Raw genomic sequence first — 9814 nt, forward strand, 5'->3', positions numbered from 1 at the left:
ACAAAAAATCAGGCTAATTTGTTTTCTTTTGATTGACAAACAGCTTTGGAAGCTGTAGCTTTGTCAAGCACGTAGGATATAAAGGTTTTGACTAATTGTCATGATGGCCATTCATTAGCCCTCTGGGCTCTGAAATCTCAAGTCAGAATTTGCAAGGAATTTACATAGGATGAAGAAATAGGACTATACCCCAGAAGTTCTTCTTGGATTCCAGCTCCATGGAGTTCAGCTTGCTCCTGTTCTCCCAGGGGAGCCACTCTGCTTCCCCCAGGAACTGCTTTGTGGGGCTTTCTCTGCCCTGGTGCTCTCAGTCTGCAGGAATGGAGGGCACTGTGTTCTATGACTGGTTTCAGTATATTCAGTATATTTTTCAGAGGACCTCAGAAGGAACCAGGAGTCCTTCATTCATAGCATTTCCTCCAGCCTTTTTTCTTCAGAGGTCTTTGGGGGTGTGTCTGTGTTTGGAATCACACAGCCAGTGAGTAGCAGACCAGAATTAGAACCTATGTGCATTTGACTCCAAAGCCTGAGAACTAGGATGGATGCCAGACAGCAGCAGGATTGATGGAAAGGGAGACTCCAAAGAGAAGGCAAGAGGCAGGAGGAAAGTAGAAGCTGAAAGATAAATGTCTTTCCGCTTGAGGATTTTACTTTTGCTGAACCTGCAAGCAAGGAGAAGTCCTTAGATAACCAAGAGATAGGAAGCTTGGAGAAGTTCCCTCGCCCTTCCCAGACCTCACCAACTGAGTAAATATGACTGTTTACCCAAGGGAAATTTTTGCTTATGTAAACTGAAGACTTCTCCAGAGTTTGAAAAGAAGGAACTCTTACCTGGAATGAGAACAGCATACTTCCATAGACCAGGGGAGGAGAAGAAACATTAGCTCAAGGACAACAGGACGGTGGCCCCGTAGAGTCCCCTCATATCTGGCCTCTGCTTCTCTGGCATAGACCGGCCCAGATTGCAAGAAAGTTTAATGTTTCTAGGCACAAAAGTTTCACTCTGCTCCTGTCGACCTGTCCTCTGCCAAGGACCTGATAGAAATTGGTGCTGTCCTCCGATGGCATCAGAGTCACATTGCCCAGGGCCTGTCATTCACCTCTGGGCATGTCCACCAACCTATAAGAGTTATTTATTAGCCAGTGCAAGAAATGCCTGAGGATTGAGCTTATCTTTAATTTCAGGTGAATTAATCATTTGCGCCAAAGGTAAATGCTTCAGTAGTACAATTGGTTCTAATCAATCTCATCTGTTTAAGTCAGGGATCAGCAAACTACTGCCATAGGCCCCTGCCTGATTTTGTAAGGCCCGTGGGCTAAGGATGTTTTGGGTATTTTTTTCTTTTTTTTATTAATTTATTTTATTTTTGCTGTATTGGGTCTTCGTTTCTGTGCGAGGGCTTTCTCTAGTTGTGGCAAGCGGGGGCCACTCTTCATCACGGTGCGCGGGCCTCACTGCGCATTGCGGAGCACAGGCTCCAGACGTGCAGGCTCAGTAGTTGTGGCTCACGGGCCTAGTTGCTCCGCGGCATGTGAGATCCTCCCAGACCAGGGCTCGAACCCGTGTCCCCTGCATTAGCAGGCAGACTCTCAACCACTGCGCCACCAGGGAAGCCCTAAGGATGGTTTTTATGTGTTTAAATGGTTGAGGGAAAAACTCAAGAGTAGTATTTTGTGACACATTAAAATTATGTGGAATTCAAGTTTCTGTGTCCAGAAATGAAGGGTTTTTTTGGAACACAGCCAGGCCTATTCATTTATAGTCTCTGACTGCTTTCACACTAGAACCACAGAGTTGAATAGTTGCAACAGAGATTATATGATTCACAAAGCTGAAAATATTTACTATCTGACCCTTTAAGAAAGAGTTTGCCACTCCCTGATTTAAAGGATTGAATTCGTTTGAAATTCAAGAATGGAGGGAAACCAGAAAAAAAAAAAAGTCCCTCAAAGGAATTCTATAGGACAGAATAAAACATATGGCATGCAGAGTGCCACTGATCTGAGTGTATTATTGATGTTCAGAGTGATTATGGTAAAAAGGAGGAATTTAAGGAAATAAACCAAAGATATGTTAACTTTCTGCAATAAGCCTGATTTAAGAGTACATCAAGCAATCTCTCAAGAAGCAACACCAATTTCTTAGTCCTTGAATTTGTGTTGGTTTTCTCTTCATTTTTCAATTTATCTTTATGCTCACCTAGTTTAAGTGTCTCTGAACACACAGATATTAAAGTGTGCTTCAGGGTTATCTGGGGATTTCTGGGCGACACAGAGAAGGCCCCACGTGCTCCTGGTCTCCAGCGTCTGAGAAGTGAAGAGCCACAACTTTTGCCTGGCCTCCTCCGGCCACTTTGCAGGCGTTTTTTGGGTTTCATTTTCTTTTTCATATCCTTGCATCCAGGAAAAACCCTAGCATGTGTCCCATGAATTCCCTGCTCCCTGTGGCTACAGCCAGCTTGCCTGGGATCACATTATGGCTGACTCTCTCACACACAAGATGACTGGTATTCTAGGAAACCCTTGACTGCTTATTGACAGTGAGGCAGCTGGAGTGTGACAAAACAGTTTGGAGAATGTGATACATCTATCCTTGTATTTTAGTGGACTGCTGGGGAGACCTGACTTTATTAGGGGCTGGCAGTTGGCAGGTGTAGCACTGGCACAAGCAACAAGCTGACCTTTCATTCCTATGAGTTTCCCTGTATCTTGAGTGCTACTGGCAAGCTGCACTGGTCAGACCTACCCCAGCAGAAGGCTCAGGCCAGGTTTACCAACTGAGGGTCTGAATGAGTTGTCACAGTGAGCTGTTTTCAGTATTTCTAAAGACGATTAAAAAGACACATTTGCCCCAAAGTTTTGCAGGTAAAGGAAATGTCACATTTCTTTCTTTTTTTAACTGGAATCATAAGAACGAATGAGATAAGGAGGAGAGGGAACTTGCTTTGGTTGAGTTCCCACCATGTGCCAACTCCGTGGGATAGCAATCATGTCACCATCTTTACAGAAGAGGAAATAGAGAAGTTGCATAACTTGCCCCAGGGTCACAAGCTTGTTGTAGCAGACCTTACATTCACAGGGTTTGTCTGACTCCAGAGCCCTGTTCTTTCCTTTATATCATGTTTCTTCATCTCTTCCTGCAGCTCAGAGCTTAGGCTAGGTGTTTATGTGGCTTTGAGTTAAAAACAGGAGAATACTTAATTTGGTAGAAAAATCTTTCAAAATATGGGGTCCATGGAGAGGAAGGAAATAAAAGAGGATATAGTGCTAAAAATGTTAAGTATCATTCTGAGACCCCTTTCTATACATAGCATTACATTGTACAGCTCCCTAATAAGTAGTACTATTGATAAAGGAGAGATGGGACCTATCAAGGACAGTGATCTAGACTGAAGAATTAGGAACGTGAGGAAAAGGATAACCAATGATTTGATCAATGGTGGTGCCTAGAATCTGACTCTCGTCTCTCTAGGGAGTGTATCATGTGCTATGGTTCTCTAGCTTAGAGTAGCAGTCATATTTACATCTGAACTGTATTGATATTTTTTAATAGTCTCCAAGCATCTATAAATTAATAGACCTAGTACGTGTTTGGGGCTCTAAAACTCTGCCAAAAATTGTGGTTGTTTGTGGCACTTAGTAGTTAAAAGTTCTGCACAAACTTACCAAGATAAGAGAGCAAGTCAATGTTCTATGTTCTCTTACGTGAAAATCAGTCTGGTGCAGCCACAAGAGGAGACACAGGAGAGACTCAGGAAAACAAAATTATTATACTCAGTTCCTAGAAACATCCATCATGCCATGTCATACAGTACAGGGCCACAGGTTGGGAGCAAGGAGAGTGCTTAGGCCATGACCTGGAAAGGCAAAGCAAGGCAGAGGAACAGTTTAAGGTTGACTACTTTGAATAATTCCAGCGGGCTTTGGGCTGTAGGAGAGGTCTCTAGTTGCCTGTTAACTAGCCCTGGGATGATTAAAGGAGAGAAATATTGCCTCCTGGGTTGCAAGGGTCAGAGGACGTATGGCTCAGATTGGTTAGTTTGCATATCAAAGGCATGCTGGGCCCTTAGCTATCTCTAAGAATTGGCTATGCAGGGAAGGGCAGTCTCTCCCCAGCCAGTAAGGTTTTTTTAAAGATGTTAAAACATCATAATAAAAAAAAAAGAAATTTTAAAATATAAGCAATACAGTCAACAGTAAGGTGTGAACAAAGCTGGACCCAGAGGCTGAGAGAGAGAAAATAATTTTGTGGATTAGTGGGAGAAAAGCATAGGAATGACATGGAAGGAGTCAACCAGGAAGAGGTTTGTGGGATACTGGGCTTCTGTGCTCTTGATTTAGGCTGAAAATAAATGTTTCCATTAGAATACTCTGCATTTTGGTACTGTTGGCTAAAGAAAAATGCACAGCCTAAAAGTTGCAAATGTTTTATTCGGGAACCTTACTGAGGACTATAGCCCGGGAGACAGTCTCTCAGATAGCTCTGAGGATCTGCTCTGAAGAGGTAAAGGAGGAGCCAGGATATAGAGGAGTTTTTGCTGAAAAAACAGCAAAACACCCATGTGGTTGAACATCAAAGGACTACTGCTAATCACAAAAAACAGACATCACAAGTTAATGATTTTAGTGCTTTTCTACGTATGGGAAGATGCAAGAGTCTGGACTCATTAAAATTATTTCTTAGATATGCATCTTACCTATCTAGGGCCAGTATCCTGTTTTTTTCTATCCTGAATTCCCCTCAGGGTGCACCGTTGGGGGGCAGTTGTATTGGCTGATGACTTGGTGGCAGGCAACATTCTTTGTTTAGTGGAACGGCAGGCGACATTTTTTTGTCTGCAGTACCATTGTTTTAAGAAGATATATACAACTTATAAGGGAGGTATATATATATATATAGAAAGTGCCTTGGGAGTTTAGAGGAAGGTCAGAAGCGGCTGGATAATGAGTTCTGCCTCACTGGGGCCTACTGGGCTAGAAGGTCAGGCCCATGGGGGACCCATCTTTGTATCTCAGACAGTTCCTGACACAGTACCCTGTACATAGTAGATGCTTGGTACATCACTGTCACATGGGTGTTGAATGAATCATGGGCCTCTTGGCAGGGCTCATTGGGAATCATGAGAAAGCATGTGAATGATATGAGAAACAGGAGAAAATGTTTATATATCCATTGAGCAACTCCAAGCGCCATCCTTGAGCTATCAGGATAAGTCAAAGTTTTTATTCAGTGTCTCAGTATATAACTGTATGCAACTATCTTTTGTTAATTCTCGCAAAAAACGTGAAAAGGGTGGTATGATTTTTGCACTAGTACAGTGGTTTGATATGCAAATAATAGAGTTACTTTTATCTGTCCTTGAACTTAAGTTCATAAGCCCCTACTTCTGCTGATGACAAAAGGATTAAACTTTTCAATTCCATGTCATTCAGCCACATTTACAGTTTAAAGTGGTCAGTTTGAGATATAAAATCAATTAATTCAAGATTATCCCCTTTTACCTTTGTTTTAATTGCCTCCTCTTTCCCGGTTGGTGAGGGAGGGATTCTGCCCTAAGGTTATGGGGATGGCCAAACACATGACACTAAATACTGGACAGATGGGATCAACAGCAGTTTACTCGTCACATATACTCACAGCCGAGGGGAATAGAACATTGCTAAATACTGGACAGATGGGATCAACAGCAGTTTACTCGTCACATATACTCACAGCCGAGGGGAATAGAACATTGCATGCCATGCAGGACCACAGAGGATTTGTACTTGTGACCAGAGTGAACAACTAAGGGCTTGAGAGGCAGGCTTTGTAGTATCAAGAGGATATAGTGCTTCCTGGCTCCCGTAGGAGGATGTGATTGGTTTATTTGAATAATTTTGTGGTCTGGCAGGGAACTGAAACCACTACCTGGGGATAAGCAGGGATTGTACTTGGTCCCTTTGATAAGGAAGTTTGACTAGGGGACCTTACCCATGGGAGCAGAGTAGGCAGGGGAACTTATAGTTAGATCATTCAAAGCCCTCCCAATTTTACCAGATGTCAAGGCAGCACTAATACTGGACCTTAACTTAAGCCTTACGCCACATCCTTCTCCTTTATCCTTCTCAGAGGTGATCTAAATTCCTGGGGGTGCTTATAAATCATCCAGCAGTTGAAGAGGAGTGGCTACCTCACCCATCTCTGTCCAATCCCAGATCTCTTCTGGTTGGCCTGCTGCTCAGCGCCCCACTTGGACACCCCCTTGTGGGGTCTTAGGCACTCCCCAGGTCTTTCCACAACACTTGACTATCTGCTCATCTCTGGGAGGCTGCCTCATTTTCATCAGTGCTAACGTCTCCCTCAGTCATTGCTAATCTTCTTTTTGATATCTGCTTTATGCATGACTTGGCAAAGCCCATGGAGGATTTAGGCAAAAGATCCCTTCTGTCTTGGGGACCTTTTGGATCCTCCTGCAACTGATCCTGTTTCATCATCTTTTCTTGGGCATCCACAAGATCTAAGCTCTAGAGACAGTCTTTCCTTGCTCGCTAAACTCATTTCCTTTGGGGCAAGAAAATGATTGTAATTTATCAAGCATACTTCCTTCTCTGTGACTTATGGTATATATTTCATGCTCTAGTCTTCAGGATTTTTGGTTCTTGATATGCAAAGCCAAGTTTTGTTCAAAACAAAACAAGAAGCTTTCTCTCTCAAACCCCAGGCTCTTATTATTTAACTTACAATTTGGTTTTACATATCGAGAATTGCTGTCTCAGCTACTGGTCTTAAAATAAATTCAACAACTGATGTCTTTGTTCTAGAGCTACAGCTGAGCTGTCCAGTACAGTAGCCACATGTGGCTATTTTAATTTAAAAGTTTAAATTAATATTGATTTTGGTGATATAAGACTTAAAATTCAGTTCCTCAGTCATGGTAGCCACATTTCAAGTGCTCAACAGCTACATGTGGCTAGTGGCTACCATATTGGACAGTCAAATATGGAACATTTTCGCCCTGCAGAAAGTTCTGCAGTTAGACCGTGCTAGTCTAGAGGATAGCTACCTTTCCCTTGAGGGCTGTGAATTGTGAGAGTGAAGGGCAGTGTGTAAAGAAAAGGGAGTGAGGGATGATGTTGCTGAGGAAGAAACCTGTTGATATCTCAAAATGTTATCTTGCTCCAGTAACCTTGAAGAGAGTTTTGAGCTTTAGAAACTTGAGTAAGGGCTGTTAATGAGATTCCCTTCCTGTTTTAGTAGAACATTTTGGGCAGCTGGAAATGCTCCTGCCTACCAGTCTGTCACAGATGACATGTAGCATATGGGTTGCCGCCACTGACATGCAGCATATGGGTTGCCACCAACTCTCTCGTGAAGAGCATCTTCGCTTCCCAGCTCAGCCTCTGCCACAGCCACTGGATCCACAGAGCCTCCAGGTGCGTTGAGAGCTATTTTTATACCAATCAAACGTGCATTGTGCTGGAATGCCCTTTAGCCTTGGTAGGCTCCCCTTCACTCACGTGGTAGAGTGGGCTAGGCCCCCATGGCCCACTGTTATTCCCAGCCAGGGGCTCTCCCTCTAAACCGCTCAACAGGCTAATTGGGACAACAGCTTATCTGTTCACAGGTGGTAGCAAAACCAACACCTGATCTCTTCCATGTAATAAATAATAATGATAGCAATTACGATACGTAAATTAGGTCAGCAGCTGAGTTTTGAACAGCCTGGTAACAACATGCATTATCGAATGTAATCCTGGCAACTATTATTGCTCCTAGGCACTAACTATATTACCCACCTGCTACAACTAAAGAGTTTGAGGTTCTAGAAGGCCAGAGATCAGACTGCTGCATAGTCATGGCAACACTAGGTCACAAACTGTATTAGTTGTCTATGGCTTCAGAGCAAATTACCCCCAAATTTAGCAGATTAACACAATAAACATTAATTATCTCACATAGTTTCTGAGGCTCAGGAGTCTGGGAGCACCTTAGCTGGGTAGTTCTGGTTCAGGATCTCTCATGAGGCTGTGGTCAAGGTGCTGCACCTCTTAATGGGAAGAGAATCAAAGAATTTGTGGACTGGGACTTCCCCGGCAGTCCATTGATTAAGACTTCGCCTTCCAATGCAGGGAGTGTGGGTTTGATCCCTGGTCAGGGAGCCAAGATCCCAAATGCCTCGTGGCCAAAAAAACAAAACATAAAACAGAAGCAATATTGTAACAAATTCAATAAAGACTTAGAAATGGTCCACATCAAAAAAAAAAAAAATTTGTGGACATATCTTTTTTTTTTTTGGCCTCACAGTGAGAACTTAGTTCCCCAGCCAGAGATCGAACCCATGCTCCCTGCGGTGGAAGCTCAAAGTCTTAACCACTGGACCGCCAGGGAAGTCCCTGTGGGCATATCTCTAAAACTACCTCACAAGCCCAGATCTTTTGACTCCAAAACCTCCAACTTAATGTTTTTATGTTACAAGTTACAAAGCTAAGCCAAGTAATGCCAGCATCAACCCCATGTAAGTCTCACACTTCTACCTTCCCTAGCTACAAGACAGTGACTCTTGGCCCAAGCCTTGACCCTCATTTAGACCCAAAGACAGGGTTGGACTGTGACCATTGGGCCTGCTCCTGCTGCCTTTGAGTGTTGCCTGGGGTTAGGTGGGTGCAGGTGTCCTGGCTCCCTGCTACCTGAATCAACTCCAACTCTAGGAATTGTCTGAAGCCAGTACCAAGTCCGAAAATGTAGAATGGGGTCAGGTGGACAGGCCCACTATATCCAGGACTGCATGTCATGCCGCAGGGAGTAGGGGATGCCTTGGCTGTTGGACAGTGATGTGGAGAAGACAGAGGCCCATGTGTAACGTTGTAGCATTGGTTTTGAGTTGATGCCTAGAACTGGAGCACAATGGAGATAAAGGACGAATATTTAAGGTTTGTAATATTGAAAAACTTTGAGTAAGTTTACTTTTTTTGATTATAAATATGTACCATTGGTTTTATACTATTCTGGGACTTCTAAATACTGGTATTGACTATTTACACTGAAATCTTAAGTACCCTCTGTGTTTAATTTAAAAAATAAGATTATTACTCTCTCCTGTGCATCATCAGGGACTATCCATCAAACACTATTTCTACATAATAGAGAAATCATCCCACAGTGTTTTGGTGTGCAGACACAGACATCTTGTTCATATACAAATGTCTATTCCTTATGGACATTATTATGCAGCATTATTATATTTATTATTTGGTTCTTTTAAGCATTTGTGCTGTTCCCTTGGAGAGCATTTCTGGAAGATGGAGGACCGTTTCCAGTTACAAGTAGCAGCCCAGATACCCTAGAATATAAGATGCAGGTAGGATAGGTCTTCCCACTTGTCACACAGAGGGCCAAATGCAGACTGCAAAACAGGTGTCATTGGGTCCGTAGGTCTGATCCTTCATACTCTAGTCAGCGGTGAATAATTTATGAGATAAGCAAGGTGTTTGGTTATGAAACTGTAAACCCAGCGCTGCAAGGTGAGTCATGTTTTCTTATGACAGAAGAAAATCATGGTTTCAGCCGGCATCAGACTTGAAACAGCTGAAATACTCATGGCTAATAATGATCTGGGGGAGTGGTCATCCATTTCTGGTCACTCTCGGGAACTCTTAGAGTAACTCCCAGGCTGGCAATTCAGAGACGTGTGACTGCTGACCAACCTACAGTAGTAGGAAGAGAACTCTTTTTTTTTTTTTGCGGTACGCGGGCCTCTCACCGTTGTGGCCTCTCCCGTTGCGGAGCACAGGCTCCGGACGCGCAGGCTCAGCGGCCATGGCACACGGGCTCAGC

At 43.4% G+C, this 9814-nt stretch overlaps 1 pseudogene; it reads left to right on the forward strand.

Moving 5' to 3' along the window:
* The window catches only part of LOC103089826 (coiled-coil domain-containing protein 162-like), a 22777-nt pseudogene extending 13430 nt beyond the window's left edge, over window positions 1–9347 (forward strand).
* The last annotated feature ends 467 nt before the right edge of the window (window positions 9348–9814 follow it).

This window comes from Lipotes vexillifer, unplaced genomic scaffold (assembly GCF_000442215.2).
Source record: "Lipotes vexillifer unplaced genomic scaffold, Lipotes_vexillifer_v1.1 scaffold515, whole genome shotgun sequence".
NCBI lineage: Eukaryota > Metazoa > Chordata > Mammalia > Artiodactyla > Lipotidae > Lipotes > Lipotes vexillifer.